This window comes from Giraffa tippelskirchi, chromosome 1, assembly GCF_054371585.1.
Source record: "Giraffa tippelskirchi isolate mGirTip1 chromosome 1, T2T-mGirTip1v1.2.pri, whole genome shotgun sequence".
Classification (NCBI taxonomy): domain Eukaryota; kingdom Metazoa; phylum Chordata; class Mammalia; order Artiodactyla; family Giraffidae; genus Giraffa; species Giraffa tippelskirchi.
This window is the reverse complement of record NC_137275.1, coordinates 102736062-102753632: the sequence shown is the minus strand read 5'-3', so window position 1 is coordinate 102753632 and position 17571 is coordinate 102736062. Positions and strand designations below refer to the sequence as shown.

The 17571-nt window shown below is 39.1% G+C and overlaps 2 protein-coding genes and 1 long non-coding RNA gene across 29 annotated transcripts in view; 1 reads left to right on the top strand and 2 right to left on the bottom strand.

Annotated features, from left to right (window-relative positions):
• LOC145505566 (liprin-alpha-1-like) overlaps positions 1 to 17571 on the bottom strand; it is a 488322-nt gene that overhangs the window by 94328 nt on the left and 376423 nt on the right.
• The window catches only part of LOC145504994 (olfactory receptor 4A47-like), a 114244-nt gene that overhangs the window by 12256 nt on the left and 84417 nt on the right, over positions 1 to 17571 (bottom strand). For 8 of the 26 annotated variants that reach the window (XR_014052832.1, XR_014052773.1, XR_014052777.1 and 5 more), the window contains 2 exons: positions 10787 to 10854; positions 1503 to 3228 (listed from right to left, as the gene is read on the bottom strand). The exons of 2 other annotated variants lie outside the window; for them this stretch is intronic. The gene's annotated coding sequence lies outside the window, so the exon portion shown is untranslated. Of the gene's footprint in view, positions 1 to 94; positions 3233 to 4974; positions 6379 to 7947; positions 8108 to 10386; positions 10456 to 10786; positions 10855 to 17571 lie in introns of those variants that run through there. 16 more of the 26 variants (XR_014052741.1, XR_014052769.1, XR_014052817.1 and 13 more) reach the window with 9 other exon arrangements.
• The window catches only part of LOC145505653 (uncharacterized), a 118088-nt gene that overhangs the window by 75957 nt on the left and 24560 nt on the right, over positions 1 to 17571 (top strand). The window lies entirely within an intron of this gene.

Sequence of the window (17571 nt, the reverse complement as noted above, 5' to 3'; positions counted from 1 at the left end):
TAGATCATATCTGAATGGTCTAGTGGTTTTCTCCACTTTCTTCAATTTCAATAAGGAGTTCAAGAAAAATAAAAGCATTTTTTCATACAAAGACTTGTGCATGTATCTTTATAGCATCTTTATTTTTAATACAATTGTAATAACATCAAGCATCCTTCAACAGGTTAATGAATAAACATACTGTTGTATACTCATACAATGAAACACCACTCAGCAAAACAAAGGAATAAACTAATAATATCCACAAACATATGGATTACTTTCAAAATAATTACACTGAGTATAAGAAGCCAGGCAGAAGAGTGAACACTGTGTAAATCTATTTATATAAATTTTTTAAAAATGCAGACACCTCTATAGTGATAGAAAGTTTATCAGTGGTCATCTGGAGATGTGGAGGGGTAGAATGTGGAAAGAAAATAGGGGCATTATGAATGAGGTATGGAGACACTTTTGCAAGTGATGGTATGTTCCTTTTTTTGATTGTGTTGGTAGTTTCATGGGTATATATATATATTTCAGAACTTAGTCAAATTGTGTTCTTTAAGTATGTGCAGTTTATCATGTCAATTTTATTTTAATAGAACCCTTAATAGAAGGCAAGAACAGAAGTTTGTCTTAACAAAAATGTACAAAAGAACAGAAAAGTTAAGTGCATTATGATCTCTGTCAGTTGAATATTTCTATAGTTTATTTCCCTCAAAACATATATCCCAGTTCTTGAAAGAGATGGGACTCTTAATAAAGGGTAATAAAACCATATTCATTGAATTTCAGGGATAGTTTTTGATATCTCGCTAGCAACATGTTAGAGAAAAGGAGAAAATAAAATTTATCCCACATGTACCCAGACCATCTGTGGCTTCACTGAGGATGCTTGAGGATCATAGCCTCACTATTACCCATCAGAGGCTCTAGTACATGTCTCTGGTTGCCACGACACCCAATGGCAACAGTGGTATCTGGTGATAAGTGGTTTGCATGTGGCTGCTGCTACTCTGGTGAGACACCTTCTCAATGTTTTGTGCACAGGGAGACTGTGAAAGGGTAGCGAGAACAGAAGTGGAATAAAATTGGATGTTCTCTATGGAAGTTGAGAGATTTTGTTGGTATCACTATGAAAAACATGGCTTATATATAGAAATCATCTTTTTTTTTCAAAGATAAATGCAGTTCTAATGATAGTAGCATCTCTAAGTGAGCCCTAAATCATTCTACCAAATTTCTTGGGCTTAGGAAACCTCTCAGGATTGATTAAAGAATCACTAACCCCTAGCAGAAGGCCATCATGTGTATAAGATGATCTCACATCCCAAGGGAGATTCTCCTACTTTATTATGTTTAATTGATATTTCCAGTGATTCCAAACAGAGAGATACACAAAAGTGCCCTCATTCTCAAATAATTAGGAGGTTAGGAAACTGTACTGGTAATCCTAAACCTCGTATTTGAAATGCTTCCAGATTTAAGCCTTTTGAAGTGCTGTGTTTTTTCTCAACTGCTTTTTTTCTTTTTTTTAAAATTTTACTATTTAATGTTCTTTGAATCATACAACTCTTCTACAGGGGATGAATATGCCAAAACAGATAAGGACATGTATTTTCAAAAGGCTCTCTACTTCAAGTTTAGTAGTCTCCCAAAGTTTATATAACAGAATCCCAAGCTGTTGCAAGGGTTTGACGAGCATGTTTTTCAGCAGTTCTGGGATTTATGTTAGATGGCTTTTAGTGCAGATAAAGCAAAGAAAATTTACTGAGTTCCTAAATAACCAGTGATGCAAGTTCTTATTAATATTCTTAGTAGTGGTAAATACTCTTCCTTGCTGTTCTGCCTTAGAATTCTTCGTTTGTTTTCTTCTTCAGGGATTTATTGACTATTTTAAAGATGTATCAAGCTTTTCATTATTCGAATTTGTGTTGTCTCTTGCCCCCTTTTTTTGTCTCCTCCCTATGGCTTGATTTACTTTGCCATATTTAAGGTTTATTCATTTGGTAACATCAGTTCAGTTCAGTTCAGTCGCTCAGTTGTGTCTGACTCTTTGCAACCCCATGAACCGCAGCACGCCAGGCCTCCGGGTCCATCACCAACTCCCTGAGTCCACCCAAACCCATGTTCATCGAGTCGATGATGCCATCCAGCCATCTCATCCTCTGTAGTCCCCTTCTACTCCTGCCCTCAGTCTTTCCCAGCATCAGGGTCTTTTCCAATGAATCAGCTCTTCGCATCAGGTGGCCAAAGTATTGGAGTTTCAGCTTCAACATCAGTCCATCCAATGAACACCCAGGACTGATCTCCCTTAGGATGGACTGGTTGGGTCTCCTTGCAGTCCAAGGGACTCTCAAGAGTCTTCTCCAACACCACAGTTCAAAAGCATCAATTCTTCGGTGCTCAGCTTTCTTTATAGTCCAACTCTCACATCCATACATGACCACTGGAAAAACCATAGCCTTGACTAGACAGACCTTGGTCGGCAAAGTAATGTCTCTGCTTTTTAATATGCTGTCTAGGTTGGTCATAACTTTCCTTCCAAGGAGTAAGCATCTTTTAATTTCATGGCTGCAATTACCATCTGCAGTGATTTTGGAGCCCAGAAAAATAAAGTCAGCTACTCTTTCCACTGTTTCTCCATCTATCTGCCATGAAGTGATGGGGCCGGATGCCATGATCTTAGTTTTCTGAATGTTGATCTTTAAGCCAAATTTTTCGCTCTCAACTTTCACTTTCATCAAGAGGCTCTTTAGTTCTTCTTCACTTTCTGCCATAAGGGTGGTGTCATCTGCATATCTGAGGTTATTGATATTTCTCCCGGCAGTCTTGATTCCAGCTTGTGCTTCATCCAGCCCAGCATTTCTCATGATGTACTCTGCATAGAAGTTAAATAAGCAGGGTGACAATATACAGCCTTGACGTCCTCCTTTTCCTATTTGGAACCAGTCTGTTGTTCCATGTCCAGTTCTAACTGTTGCTTCCTGACCTGCATGCAGGTTTCTCAAGAGGCAGATCAGGTGGTCTGGTATTCCCATCTCTTTCAGGATTTTCCACAGTTTATTGTCATCCACACAGTCAAAGGCTTTGGCATAATCAATAAAGCAGAAATAGATGTTTTTCTGGAAGTCTCTTGCTTTTTTGATGATCCATCAGATGTTGGCAATTTGATCTCTGGTTCCTCTGCCTTTTCTAAAACCAGCTTGAACATCTGGAAGTTCACGGTTCACATATTGCTGAAGCCTGGCTTGGAGAATTTTAAGCATTACATTACTAGCATGTGAGATGAGTGCAAGGCTGCCTCTTAAGGAAGAGTAGATAAAACAAAGATAACTGTTTGTGCAGTAAGCTTGAACTCTTTGCACACGTGTGCCCAACCAGTTTATAAATTTTTTTTGGTCACTCTTTTCAAAGATTTGCTAACATGGTTGAACTTTTACTGTAGAATCCCCTGGCTGCTTAAATCATTCAGCTGATAATCCTGATTCTCAGAGGTGGGTAGAAGGGGCTGACTTCCTTCTCCCCCCCACCCCCTCACCCCCCCCACTACCTCCCACCTCCCCACTCCGCCAGGACTCTGAACTTTACTGCATAAAGCCAGTGTTGAGCAAGCACCTAGAAATTTACAGTCTGCTAGCAGGGAGAGTAGTGACAGGAAAAAGCCCCCCTTCCTCATGACTGACATCAAGTATCCTGACCCTCCACACTTTATTATTCCTCATTCATGTGCTTACTATTAAGTGATTTTCCTGTGTATGGACCCCAAGTCCTCTAGAACTCTTCTTCCATAAAATTGTCATATATTGCAGTGCTCCTGTCTCATAGAAAGTAATATTTTAGATGGGTACAGCCAAAGAAATAGTTCACATAAAGTCTGAAGCTAAAGCTATAAAACACAAGTAAGCAGGATACTTCTTTAGGGATTATATTTTTAAACAGTTTCAAGTCATATCTGGCCTTTACTTCCCCAAATATGAATTATTTTTCAGGCAAATGTCAAATTCTATGACTTTTTACAGATTCCATTTTGTAATTATCTACACTTCACTTCCTGAACCTACACATTTTGCTGAACCCATAGGTCTTGTTTGATTTCTGATAAGCTCCAGGTAACAATAGCTACCTTGTAACAATAGCTACTTTCAAACTCTTCTTATCAGGAGAGTTCTGGGGATGTTTTGTTCTTGGTTTCTTTCTTGATTATTAGTGTTGTTACTTTATGTCTCACCAGTTCCTGGGAAGGGGTCTAGACTAATACTTAGAAAGCCTGACTCTTGACCTTCTTAGTTGGGTGAATCAGTTAATATCTCTGGAATTTAGTTTCCTCATCTACAAAAGGGGAATCAGAATACCAGGCCTGTCTACCATATAGGACTTTTTTGAAGGTCAAGTGAAACCGTGTGCTTACTGACGTTTTGAAGATGATTATGTGTGGTAGCAACACACAGTACCATTATTACTATTGTATTGTTCTTACTCCTGTTTCTACCATACTGTTAATAATATCACCAGGTGAGATGCTATCCAGAAAACATACTTATCATTTTCAATGAGTTTGCCCTGCTTTGTACAAGATAATATTACATTTTATATATCTTATTTTTTGTTGAGGAACCAGTTTCCACTTTAATTTTTATTTATTGGTACCAATAAATAACTGTGGGGCTTCCCTGATAGTTCAGCAGGTAAAGAATCTGCCTGCAGTGCAGGAGACGTAGGAGACATGGGTTTGATCCCTGGGGTCAGGAAGATCTCCTAGAGAAGGAGATAGCAACCCACTCCAGTATTCTTGCCTGGGAAATTGCATGGACAGAGGAGCCTAGTGGGCTCTAGTCCTTGGGGTCACAAAGAGTTGCACGCAACTGAGTACAACAGTAACAAAAAAATAAATAACTATAAAGCCTGATTAGATACCAAAAGGGAAAATTGTATTTAAGTTCAAGGAGCAAAGAGAATCCAAATAAAAAAAACATATAAAGTGTTCAAACCTGCTAGAAGAAATATATATTTTTATTGTGAATTTATATCAAACAGTGGTTCTATATGAGACAAAATCATTGGTTATACTTATTATGATTTCAACACTCAAAGAATCCACTCAGCTTCTTTTAATCAAAGGAAGAGAAGGTACACAACAGGCACAACTCATTGTGAGGCTCTGTCTGTGAAAATCATTACATTGCCCAAACCCCATGTGTACTCCAAATCTTCATAACACATTTTGTTCAAAGTAAATTGTTTCTGGCAATTCTGTGCCTGAAATTTCTGAGCAGCTTGCCACTCCAGTTTATCGCTGGAGGACATTATTAGTCACTCTATTATTTTTAAAAATGCAGAGGTAGTATGTGTGTCTATGTAGTATGCGTGCTGAGTAATAACCAAGAGAATGGGATATTTTTGCAGGCTAGTGATGGGCACGCTCTGCTTGTACGTAGTTCCACATCCGCCCCACCTGTTGACTTCTTGCTGACCTGCCTCCTCAGCATCATGTGTGTGGCCTAACATGGGAAACTTTGCTTCCTCATTTAGTACTTGTTTCCCCAGCTATAGATTGTAAAAGAGAGTGCTGAGCCTCAGGGGATGGGTTTTTATCCAGACAGGCACAAAGCTGATGATCGAATAAGTCTGCAACACTGATCTCAAGCTGGAGAGGTTAGCTGAGAAGCAGATAGGGGCAAGAGGTAAGCAGCTCAAGATAACTGAGACCACAAGGAGGCTTGATGGAAGCCACTGTTCAGCTGTGTCAAGGAATGGAGACCTTCCCTTAAGAATCAATTAGTGGTTTGTCCCTATGAGGGCCTGCAAATGACTCAGAGCTCTGGGCACAACTGTTCACCTGGTCTCTGTGACCAGTGGAGTATATGCAGCTCCATGTACCATTTCCTTTGTCATCACTGGGCATTAACATGATATGAGGAGGATCTGTTGTTTTTCTTGCAGAATTAAAAAAAAAAAATTTGTAAGAAGTATTTGGCTTTACAGAAGTGAAGGAGTATACGCTTACTCGTGACTTGCTTGAGACTCAAGTAATAAGAATATTTGCCATGTGAGAAGCTGGTATCTGCAAACAACCTCCCCACTTCCACTCCCCCTACCCAAATCTACCACCTCCTGGCCGGCCCAGAGTGGCCCTGGCACTCTTGTGCCGGAGTGCTTTCATTACCGAATCCCAGACACCCCTTTCAATAATTAAAGAATGCCCTGTTATATTTATTAGAGAGGTGGCTGATATTGCTGCCGATTGTTGAATTTCGGTTTCCTGTGGTTGATTTTCATGCATGAGGAACACCCAGCTCCTGGGCAGGTATCAGGGCTCCATTAATCTCCCCAGGCTGCCTCGACCTCAGGATAAATTGGAAGATCAATGACTTGTCCCTGCTGCCGCATCAGCTGCTATTGAGAAATTAATATGAGGATCACTATAAATAAAAGATAAAAGATGATATGGCTAACAGTGTAAAATATTAAGGCTGGACACAATGTGCCAGAGGAATCTAAACCACAAGAGGAAGAAATTAACCCCATACAGGCCTTCTACTACTTTGTTGCAAATCCAGTCTGAGGACAAGAGGTGGTGCTGGCATGTGAGAAGGATCTCTTCCTAGAGAAAAAGTTAAAAACAGTGTTCTTCTCTGTGTTGTAGAGTTTTAAGCCTAGAAGAGACTGCAGAAATTATTTAACCCTAGACATCTCATTTTACATGAGAAGACTGAGGACCAGAGTGCTAAGTGGTTTGCTCAAATATTTGCAGCCAGCCAGAGACGGAGCTGCTAATGGACCCCAGTTCCTGTGCTCAATCCTTTTTATCAAGGTATCTCCTATCGCAAAGTCTCTTCGTAAAACTCCCATTTTTGTGCTCTCTAGGGCTTCCCTTAGAAGAGCACTAATTTGTAATCATGCTGCTGCTGCTGCTAAGTCGCTTCAGTCGTGTCCGACTCTGTGCGACCCCATAGATGGCAGCCCACCAGGCTCCCCCGTCCATGGGATTTTCCAGGCAAGAGGACTGGAGTGGGGTGCCATTGCCTTCTCCGAGGTAATCATGCTAGAAGCAGTCAAAGACGAGTGTATTTCTTAACATACACTCAAGACCAGAGATCTATGTGCAGCATGATAATAACATTTGACAGATATCATTTGCAGAGCATCTCTGATTCTAGAGCTTCACAGAGGGCATTATCAACGTTTCTTCTAGAGAAGAGAAAACAGAACAGATTATCAGACTCAAAAAGAGATGTGGAGTCCAGAAAGGGGCTTGGGAGAGAAAAGAAAAATGCTAGTTGAATTACGATAATGCTGGTTGTCAAGAAAATAAGGCCCTAAGAGGAGCAACCTGTTGAAAAGTCATGAGTTAATTATATTTGCATCTAAAAGTCTAAATGCAGCTGCTGGCTCTCGTGCTCAATTTGTGTGCACTAGTCTGCATGGCTCAACTCAAAGTGACTCTGAATCCCCGAGGTTTCCAGCTTTAAACTTTACTCTGCCCATACTGGCAGCTTCCTGGGTGGCTCTGGGTGGTAAAGAATCCACCTGCCAGTGCAGGAGATATGGGTTCGATCCCTGTGTTGGGAAGATCCCCTGGAGGAGGACCTGGCAACCCATTCCAGTATTCTTCATCTGGAAAATCCCAAGGACAGAGGAGCCTGGCCGGCTACAGTCCATGAGGTCACAAAGAGCTGGACGTGACAGAGCGACTGAGCGTGCACACACCCACTGGCAACTTGAGACACGAGGCTGCTGTGATCGCCAGACAGCTGAGTTAGGTGTGTACCTTGATTTGCAGTTCCTTTTGGCTGCTTCTCAGGACAACTAGACGGGATTTAGATTCCTTAAAATGCATTTATGAATCTATTGGTCTTGACTCTAGGTTCTACCTATGAATTCATTTGTAGTTGGCAAGGAACATTTAATTTCTCATCTCCTACATCATTTAAGCCTCTCTTTAGAGCCTGGCCTCACTCTCACCTGTTAGTAATCAGAATCAGCTACATGAAAGAGTCAAGTCAAGCTCCGTCTCTTGAAGACAAATGCACTTTAAAAAAGCCGTGTCACCTACAAGGTGACAAAGTCTGATTCTCTCTTCAGCAGGTTAAAAACAATCCATGATCTCAAACTCTTGCTTTTCCTTTAAAAAAAAAAAAAAGTGCAAACTTCTATCAGAGCTATTTCTTAAGGGCCAAAAGTGTACGTTACAAAAAGGGAGAGACAAAAAGATTAGAAATCAATGCAAGCTCTCCCTGAAATACCTGTCTCAGTTGAGAAATGAATATGAAGATCACTACAAATAAAAGATAAAAGATGCTATCCCTTTTTGAGTAAAATATGAGGCCAGTCACAATATGATGTATCAGGTTTAACCAAATTAACCCGCTGGGATAAACAGGGGCTTGGATTTTGCTGCATTTGAAAAATGAACTGATATTAAAAAAATAAGCTTATATATGAAAAAAAGTCATCTAGGGGCTCAAAAAGGAGAATTCAGCTTCTTTCCTTTTAGGTAGTCTCTGTCAGACACCTGCACGAGATTTGGAAAATGCTTTCCCCTGGGCGACAGAAAACAGAGCAATCATTCAGCATTCTGCAAAGGTGCACCAACTTATCTTATTGGTTGATGTGGTAGCTGGAAGCTGTGTTTAGGGGATGGATTATTTTTTTGCATTTCAGTCTACAAGCTTCTCTCAGAAAATATGCTTTCCATTAGGATGTACACAAATCATTTTCTAATATACTGTTCATTAGATTAATGTTAGTATTAGAGCTTCATAGAGCACATATGTGTCTTGGGCATTTTTCCAGAAATGCATTATGTAACACATGGATTTCCAGTTCATAATTGCAAAAGTTTCAAAACTTGAGCTTCACAGTAGAAGCAGGCTAGCTGCAATGAATTTTTCACTCCCTTTTCTAACTAGTCTTCCTGAATTGTGCGCCTTTTCCAGGAAATGAGATAAAAAAAAAATTAAATTTGGTTCACTAGAAGCGATCACTTTGATCTGTTGAGATGTTTCCAGTTTTTCTCTAAGTCTGTTCCATATAGGCTCTCTCTTTTTTTTTTTGCATGTTTTGACCTTCTCTATAACCCTGAAAGAATATAGATGGGGTGGGTGACTCACAGCACTTTTGGAGTAGTGAGCTGAATTATTTAGCATAGGCAATGGGAGAATATGGAGGAGTAAGCAGGGAGAAATAATTTTAAATTATATCTTCAGCTGGAGGAAAATTGGCCTACCTACACAAGAGTAAATATGGCATATGCAGTGATTCAAATACTCAAAGATGTCTGTTTTAGCAATAAAGACCAGATATGGACACAGTCCCTGGCAGAGTCAGACATACACCTGCACATTCACTATATCAAAAGAACCACAGAAGTGTGTTGAAAACTGCTTAAGTGAGAGACATAAACACAACTACAGATGAATGGACAGGAATTCAAGGTTTTAAATGCTGGACTGCTGCCAAAGCAGTCAGCAGCGTAAGCTCAAGCCAATTTTCAGTTGTGAGACACTAGGTTCCCATTGCAGGCATGCTGGAAGGTTTGTTCTTCCTGCCCAGTGTTTTCAGGAGGATATTAAACACCCCTGTTAAATGCCTGCAAGTGATTGCCAGAGTGAAGCTTTTGAGAATGATGGCTGTGATCTTTAATAGGGTTGTGGCTTTGTCAAGAATCTCATTCAGAATTTCCAATGTAATTTTCAGTTCAACTTTTTTTTTGGATGATATATACAAATAACTTATTTCAAGAATATATGTAGACATGAAGTTTGGGACCAGCTGGTGTCAATTTTTGTGGTTATCTCCTGACCTAACCTTTTAGCTTCTTTTTGTTCCTTGATTGTAGCTAAGCTTCATCTTGCTTTAGGGCCTTTGTATTCACTGTTCCCATTTTTTGGAAATACCATTTCCAGAAAAATTCTCTGTAAATGATTCCTTTCAGTGGCACTCACTTCTTAAAAGATATTTGGTCCTGGACTGTCCTGCTAGCCTAACTTTATCAGATTACCTTATTTATTTATTTTACATGATAAAAATAAAAATAAATATTATCTCTGGTTTCTATTTGTATTTAGATAAGTTTCTTCCCAAAGAACAAAAGCCCCACAATGACAGAGGTTGTTACCTTTCTTATCCCTTATTCTGTGACTTAGAATAGTGTTTGGCATGTAGTCATCACTCAAGGTCTGTTGACTGTGAAAAGAATGTGTGAGTAGATACATGGATTTGGAGTTATTTGAGGTCATTCTTAATGATGGCTAGGGTTGGTGATTAAATTGCACTTGTAGGTTTTAGAGTTGGAAGTGATCTTGTTGCGTCTCACAGATATGGCAAAACTCTTCCTGCTGTAGCATCCCTGACAGGTAATCAACAAGTCTGTGCTTGAGTAACTATACAAAAGACACTCACCAGGGCACCCTCCTAGCTGCCTTCAAACAGATTACTACCTTCCATGGGAGTTTGCTGCTTGTTATTCAGCTGTAATTAGGGGGGAAAAAAAGAAAAAAAGAACTGATTTACTCAGAATCATCTTCTCTCAGTCTCCTTGTTCTAGTTCCTAGAGGATAGTCCAGACAGAATTTCTCTAAATTACATCCTTAGGGTTTGCATTCATGCTTGTAGCAAAATTAGCACACTACTATGGCAAAACTCACCTTGATTGTCTGCCACTTATTACTATAACCCTTGTTAGTATTTAGAAATAATGTGTCTTCATGTTCCACATTATAATTGAGGGAGTATAGGAGTATAGAAACAAAAGTAATCTTGAGGTTATGTCAGAAGCAACCAGATAGATATTTTCACTTACCCTCTTAATGTAGTCAGTGCTGATGCTGTGAGGGATTGAGCAGTATAGTTACAGCATTATTGCCATTGCTGGGGAAAAAAAATGTATTTATGGTGAAATATACGGTAACTTTGACAGCTTTACCTGATGGGGAATTTGTCAACTACATCTTAGAGCTATGAGCGTTTCTCAGAAAGTTGTGATACAAAACACCTCTCCCTTTTCTTTTTTTTTGTATGTTCACCTTCACAAAAAACATACTTCATATCCTTGAAATAATGATGGCTTAGTTGACATTCTTTTGGGTCCTCAAGGACTGACATCTGAGCGTAATAGTGTAGAGTTGCACAGAGCCTGGATATTTGGCTCCAAACTGAAAGCTCCATGGAGTCATTCTTTTCATGTCTGTTCATCAATGTGTATAAGTGAGAGAAAATCAAAGTCCTAGTTTGCCGATCAAGGTGATCCACACTCTTTCACTTTTTGCTGTGACAAACAGGTACAGAGGTGTAAAATATCTGAAAACAGCCTCATAGGGTTGTGAGAAACTTAAGTGGGATGTAGAGAATATGTAACAAGAAGAAAAACAAGAGAGAACAACTGGCAAATTTTTTCAAGGACCGCTTATGGAGCAGTAATAATAGTAACAATAATAGATTGGTTTGAAAAGACTGAAGAGCAGCACAGATTTCTAAGCTCTCTACATGTATTTAATTCCATGTCACAGCTCTGTAAAATGGGTGAGGTTTTTAACCCCCTGTTTTTCAAAGAAAAACACTCCTAAAAGTCCACCACTAATAAGAGGTATAGCTGGGGAAAAGATCCAGGCAAATTGATTTCAGAGTCAGTGCTCTTAACCAGTAGGTTATATGCCATAGGCAATATTTGTACATTTTGAAATCAGTTCACAAATACTATTCTTACCCCTAAAGTACACAGGGAATACACAGGGAAATTGGCATTATAATTATTTACTTTGCCAATGATCAGTTAACTTTTGACCGTTCAACATCCTTACCCAACTTCTTAAAAATTCAGCCTCTTGGCTCTTACTTGGACTTATTTCTCTCACCTCTTCTCCTTGCTTGCCCTTTTCCAAACACCTTGTACTCTTTAGTCCTTGGTGTTGCAAAAAAAAAAAACAAATACAGTAGCAGACATTTTCACTTGCTGTTCACATTGCCTAAATTGTAGTTCTCTTCAGCATCTACATTACTCATCCGCTCTCTTTTATAGGTCTTTTCTCAAATATCACCTTCTCCGTTATGAGCCCTTGCTTATTTTTCTTGGGCTTCCCTGATAGCTCAGTTAGTAAAGAATGCACCTGCAATGCAGGAGGCCCCAGTTAAATTCCTGGGTTGGGAAGATCTGGTGGAGAAGGTGTAGGCTACCCACTCCAGTATTCTTGGGCTTCCCTTGTGGCTCAGCTGGTAAAGAATCTGCCTGCAATACAGGAGACTTGTGTTCAATCCCTGCATTGAGAGGATCCCCTGGAAAAGGGAAAGGCTACCTGCTCCAGTATTCTGATCTGGAGAATTCCATGGACTGTATAGTCCATGGGGTTGCACAGAGTTGGATACGACTGAGCGACTTTCACTTACTCACTCATAGTTTTCTTATAATAACCTGCAACCCCATTAATAAACCCTACCTCCTTAGAAATCTCTCTTTTTACTGTAGAATCTGTTGAATGAATGAATATAATGAATTATATCTAATTAAAAAAACATAAACTGTAAACACTTATTGAGTGATGGTGTCACTAGAATATAAAAAAAGAAGTGTAAGTTCAGGCTTTACCATTCATGATCTATTCTCTCAGGTCTCCTGTGGTGTATCCATGTATAAAAAACACACTTAGATAAGACTAATTACTAGCTTAAATTTGTTAGGATCCAAAAATGTTTGTAGTAGAAATATGATAAAAATTGTGTCAGAGATTCTCAACAAAATATTAGTAAATGAAATTCAAAAAAGTGTAAAAATAATTATATACCATGACCAAAATGGAGTTTGTCTCAGTTATGTAAGGCTGGTTCAACATTTGAGAATCAATTAATATAATCCATCCAAGACTAAAAAGGAGAAAAAAAGACCAAAACACATAGGCACATAAATACATGCAGAAAAGCTTTTGACAAAATCCAGTGTGGACTCATGATAAAAACTCTCAATAATCTAGGAATAAAGGAGAATTTTCTTAACTTGTTGAAGATTATCTATAAAAAATTGATAGTTAATGTCATACTTAATGGAGAAAAACTCAGTTTTTCCACTAAGATTAAAAAAAAGACAAGGATGTTCCCCATTATTATCACTTCAGTATTGTGCTGTTAAGCCCTTGATAATGCAGTAAGGCAAGGCAAGGAAATAAGAGGTGTGCAGATTGTGAAGAAAGACATAAAATTGTTTTTGTTCACAGATGACATGATCATCGATGTTGAAAATAAAGAGTTGACCAAAAAACTCCTAGAACTAATAAGTGATGTTGGTAAGGTGGCAGGATGAAGGTTAATATACAGAAGGTAATTGCTTTCCTATATACAAAAAATGAACAAGGGAATAGGTTAAAACTAAACAGACATTTCTCCAAAGAAGACATACAGATGGCTAACAAACACATGAAAAGATGCTCAACATCACTCATTATTAGAGAAATGCAAATCAAAACTACAATGAGGTACCATTTCACACCAGTCAGAATGGCTGCTATCCAAAAGTCTACAAGCAATAAATGCTGGAGAGGGTGTGGAGAAAAGGGAACCCTCCTACACTGTTGGTGGGAATGTAAACCAGTACAGCCACTATGGAGAACAGTGTGGAGATTCCTTAAAAAACTGGGAATAGAACGGCCATATGACCCAGCAATCCCACTGCTGGGCACACACACCGAGGAAACCAGAATTGAAAGAGACACATGTACCCCAGTGTTCATCGCAGCACTGTTTACAATAGCCAGGACATGGAAGCAACCTAGATGTCCATCAGCAGACGAATGGATAAGGAAGCAGTGGTACATATACACAATGGAATATTACTCAGCCATTAAAAAGAATACATTTGAATCAGTTCTATTGAGATGGATAAAACTGGAGCCCATTATACAGAGTGAAGTAAGTCAGAAAGAAAAACACCAATACAGTATACTAACGCATATATATGGAATTTGAAAGATGGTAATGATAACCCTATATGCGAGACAGAATAAGAGACACAGATGCATAGAACAGTCTTACGGACTCTGAGGGAGAAGGTGAGGGTGGGACGTTCTGAGAGAATAGCATTGAAACTTGTATATTACCATATGTGAAACAGAACACCATTCCAGGTTCGATGCATGAGACAAATGCTCAGGGCTGGGACAATGGGATGACCCAGAGGGATGGGATGGGGAGGGAGGAGGGAGGGGGGTTCAGGATGGGGAACACATGTAAACCCATGGCTGATTCATGTCCATGTATGGCAAAAACCACTACAATATTGTAAAGTAATTAGCCCCCAACTGAAATAAATAAATTTATTAAAAAAATAAATAAATAAAACAAAAGATTTCAGAATTGAAAAAAAAACAAACACTGCATACATTAGCACCACCAAAAATGAATAACTTCAGTATAAATCTAATAAAACATGTACCAAACCTCTATTGTTTTCCTCAATAGGTGGAAAACTACAAAACCCTGATGAATGAGATCAAAGAATAAATAAATCAAGAGACATTGCATGTTCATGATAGGAATATTCAGCATTACCAAAATACTAGTTTTTTCCCAATGTAATCTGTAGAAATACAGTGCAATTCCAATCACAATCCCAGAAAGTTATTTTATGGATACTGTCACATTGATTCTAAAATTTATTTTTTTGGTCTTTTTTAAAAATTGATTATTTTAATTGGAGGCTAATTACTTTACAATACTGTGGTGGTTTTTGCCATACATTGACATGAATCAGCCACGGGTGTACATGTGTCCCCCTGCCCTGAACCCCCCTCCCACTTGCCTCCTTATCCAATTCCTCTAGGTTGTCCCAATGCACCGGCTTTGAGTGCCCTGCTTCATGCGTCGAACTTGGACTGATCATCTATTTCACATATGGTAATATACATATTTGCTTGCTATTTTCTCAAATTATCCCACCCTCGCCTTCTCCCACAGAGTCCAAAAGTCTTCTTTACATCCGTGTCTCTTTTGCTGTCTCGCATATAGGGTCATCATTACCAGCTTTCTAAATTCCATATATATGCATTAATATACTGTATTGGTGTTTTACTTTCTGACTTGCTTCACTTTGTATAATAGACTCCAGTTTCATCTACCTCATTAGAACGCACTCAAATGCGTTCTTTTCTATAGCTGAGTAATTTTCCATGGTGTGTATGCACCATAACTTTCTTATCCATTCATCTGCTGATGGACATCTAGGTTGCTTCCATGTCCTGGCTATTGTAAACAGTGCTGCAGTGAACATTTGTGTACATGTGTCTCTTTCAGTTATAGTTTCCTCAGTGTGTATGTCCAGCAGTGGGATTGCTGGGTCAGATGGTAGTTCTATTTCCAGTTTTTTAAGGAATCTTCACATTTTTCTCCATAGCGGCTGTACTAGTTTGCATTCCCATCAAGTGTAAGAGGGTTCCCTTTTCTCCACACCCTCTCCAGCATTTATTGTTTGTAGACTTTTGGATAGCAGCCATTCTGACTGGTGTGAGATGGTATATGAAGAGGCAAAAAACCCAAAATAGCTATTACCTTATTGAACGAGGACAAAGTTGAAGGAATATTACCCACCTTGAAGATTTACTTTGAAGATATAGTATCAAGACAGCGTGATATTGGTGAAAGAACAAATATATCAATGGAACAGAATAAAAAGCCTCAAAATGAACAACATGAATACAGTCACCTCATCTTTGTCAAAAGAACAAAAGCAATATAATGGAGCAAAGATAGTCCTTTCAACAAATAGGGCTAGAAAAACTGAATATCCATTAAAAAAAAAAAAAAGAAATCTAGACCCAGACTTCACATCCTTCATAAAAATTAGCTCAAAATGAGATCTTAATGTAAAACACAGAACTATAAAACTCGTAGAAGATAACATAGGAAAACCTAGATGACCTTGGGTATGGCAATAACTTTTAAGATATAACCCCAAAGGCACAATCCATGAAAGAAAGAATTGATAAACATAGTTCAGTTCAGTCGCTCAGACCCGTCCTGCTCTTTGTGACCCCATGGACTGCATCATGCTAGGCTTCCCTGTCCATCATCAACTCCTGGAGTTTACTCAAACTCGTGTCCACTGAATTGGTGATGCCATCCAACTATCTCATCCTCTGTCGTCCCCTTCTCCTGCCTTCAATCTTTCCCAGCATCAGGGTCTTTTTCAGTGAGTCAGCTCTTCACATCAGGTGGCCAAAGTATTGGAGCTTCAGCTTCGGCATCAGTCCTTCCAGTGACTATTCAGGACTGATTTCCTTTAGGATGGATTGGTTGGAACTTCTTGCAGTCCAAGGGACTCTCAAAGAGTCTTCTCCAACACCACAGTTCAAACGCATCAATTCTTCGGCACTCAGCTTTCTTTATAGTCCAACTCTCACATCCACACGTGACTACTGGAAAAACCATAGCTTGGATGAGATAGATCTTTGTTGTCAAAGTAATGTCTCTGCTTCTTAATATGCTGTCTAGGTTGGTCATAGCTTTTCTTCCAACAAGCAAGCATCTTTTAATTCATGGGTGCAGTCACCATCTGCAGCGATTTTGGAACCCAAGAAAATAAAGTCTGTCACTGTTTCCACGGTTTCACCATCTATTTGCCATGAAGTGATAGGATCGTATGCCGTGACCTTTGGTTTTTGAATGTTGAGTTTTAAGCCAACTTTTTCACTCTCCTCTTTCACTTTCTTTAAATTAATTTATTTATTTTAATTGGAGGCTAATTACTTTACAATATTGCAGTGGTTTTTGCCATACATTGACATGAATCAGCTACTCCTCTTTCACTTTCATCAAGAGCCTCTTCAGTTCCTCTTTGTTTTCTGCCATAAGGGTGATGCCATCTGCATATCAGAGGTTATTGATATTTCTCCTGGAAATCTCGATTTTAAGTTGTGCTTCATTCAGCCTGGTAGTTCTCATGATGTACTCTACATAAAAGTTAAATAAGCAAGGTGACGATATACAGCCTTGACGTACTCCTTTCCCGATTTGGAACCAGTCTGTTGTTTCATGTCCAGTTCTAACTGTTGTTTCTTGACCTGCATATAGATTTCTCAAGAGGCAGGTCAGGTTGTCTGGTATTCCCATCTCTTTCAGAATTTTCCACAGTTTCTTGTGATCCACACAGTCAAAGGCTTTGGCATAGTCAATAAAGCAGAAATAGATGTTTTTCTGAAACTCTTTCACTTTTTCGATGATCCAATGGATGTTAGCAGTTTGATCTCTGATTCCTTTGCCTTTTTTAAAACCAGCTTGAACATCTGGAAGTTCTTGGTTCATGTACTGTTGAAGCCTGGCTTGGAGAATTTTGAGGATTACTTTGCTAGCGTGTGAGATGAGTGCAATTGTGCAGTAGTTTGAACATTCTTTGGCATTGCCTTTCTTCGGGATTGGAATGAAAACTGACCTCTTCCAGTCCTGTGGCCACTGCTGAGTTTTCCAGATTTGCTGACATATTGAGTGCAGCACTTTCACAGCATCATCTTTTAGGATTTGAAATAGCTCAACTGGAATTCCATCACCTCCACTAGCTTTGTTTATACTGATGCTTCATGAGGCCCACTTGACTTCAGACTCCAAGATGTC